This window comes from Pituophis catenifer, unplaced genomic scaffold, assembly GCF_029215685.1.
Source record: "Pituophis catenifer annectens isolate HBS135680 unplaced genomic scaffold, rPitCat1.0.hap2 SCAF_389, whole genome shotgun sequence".
NCBI classification, from domain to species: domain Eukaryota; kingdom Metazoa; phylum Chordata; class Lepidosauria; order Squamata; family Colubridae; genus Pituophis; species Pituophis catenifer.
Genome location: NW_027257269.1, coordinates 28,656 through 30,454, shown reverse-complemented (window position 1 = coordinate 30,454; position 1,799 = coordinate 28,656).

Sequence of the window (1,799 nt, the reverse complement as noted above, 5' to 3'; positions counted from 1 at the left end):
CTTGTCTTGTGTCTTTTTCAGAATTAAAAAAAATATAAATTTATGTTTAAAGGCATAATGTGATACTCTTCATTTTCAACTCATACAAGAGACTTCTGTATCAACATACAAAAGAGCTTCAATGTTGCAGCCTTTGGGTTAATGAATTAGGCTTTATGTGGCACTCATGACATTTTGAGTTTGAGACCTCTGTGCTCATGGAAGGTTAACATGTTGTAAGCACTTAAGAGTTCACCTTTATTAAATGTTAGAATTTATATAATAGAACTGAGGGTAGAAGTGATTTTTCACTAGATCCCTCGAATGGATTATTTCTAGATGTGTCAAAATGGATGCCTACAAAGGATATGCATGGAGTGCTTTTTTGCTTCTGTGCAATAATTATTATTGATCATTTAGTGAACTATATTAATAAAATCAGAACTGTGAGGAAAATCGTAACGGTAGAAATATGTTGTTGGGTTTCAGTTGTTTGGGGTTATATCTATCTACTTTGAAATTCACAAAATCTCCTTTATGAGCTTTAAAAAAATTCTATGTATTTATACCTGTTTCAGCATATCCTTTAAAATCCTATGAAGAAGTCATTAGATTGAATAAATTATGCTGAAACATATTTGAAAAGAACATTCTCATCTCACAATCCTGAAGCTGTATGTAGGAGCTATAATCTGATTCTCTTGCCGATTTATGATGTATCCAGTCATGGATGAACTTTTTATTTTTACTCCTAACTACAGTGATCTGCTTTCTTTAACTGAACAAATTTATTGGTATATAAAATTTCATGGGCCATAGTTCACTTCATAAAGTCAAATGTTGGGCCACAAAAGTTTATGTAATGATAAATGTATTCATAATTAAGATATTACAAGACTCTCTGTTGCAACTGTAGCATAGTTGTTGTAGAACGCACTGATACTGTGTGCTGTGTTTGTTTAGACTTTCATCTGTACTTTGTTCATTACTGCATGCTGATTATTGCATTAACGAGAACACAGTGTATTCCAAGGAAGATTTTAAATCTTCAGGGAACTCTGGCAGTCCAAGGGACTTTGCAGCTTTCAGGACAACGGAATTGTGGAACTCCCTGAGTTTGACCTGCCAAAATTTCCTAAGCCGAAAAAACTGTATCTCTTTCTCTTCGTTGCCCCACCCATCACTTTATTTTTGTTTTAATCTTTCCAGTTTCTCATGAGACCCAAAGCTTTTTGCCTCCTGTCAGGCACAGACTTTTTAAATGCAAGCACCATTTGTTTCTGTTTCAGCATTGGACTTCTAAATCATGTGCTAATAGCTTAAGTCACTGAGATTCTTTATAATTTCTACTTATTACTTATGTATAACATTGATGATTAATCTTTTAGTCAGTCAAACCATGTTTCTTATTATAACAGCAATTTAAATACAGCATAATTTGAAACATGAGGTGGTTTTGATACATATAGACACATAGCATGTCTGATCTTTTATAATTTATTAGTATTATATTAAGTTGGCTTCAGTGTTCTTAGCTATATCCAATTCTTTCTGCTTATGAAGCTCCAGTGTCTCCCAAATGTGCTTTAGGTAATGTAACCTTTATGGATGATGCAGAGATTAAGAGAGAAATGAGGTCTCTTGAATGGAAATCAATTCCTGCCTATAATTAATGAGCAGAAATAGAAAAGACACAAGTTCAGTGCAGTGCTTCAATAGTACCATTCAGTTTTGAAAATATACATGGAGTTCCAAATATATTAGGCATTAGTGAACCACTATTAATTGTTTTTTTAACCATTTTGTCTATATTTTTGTAG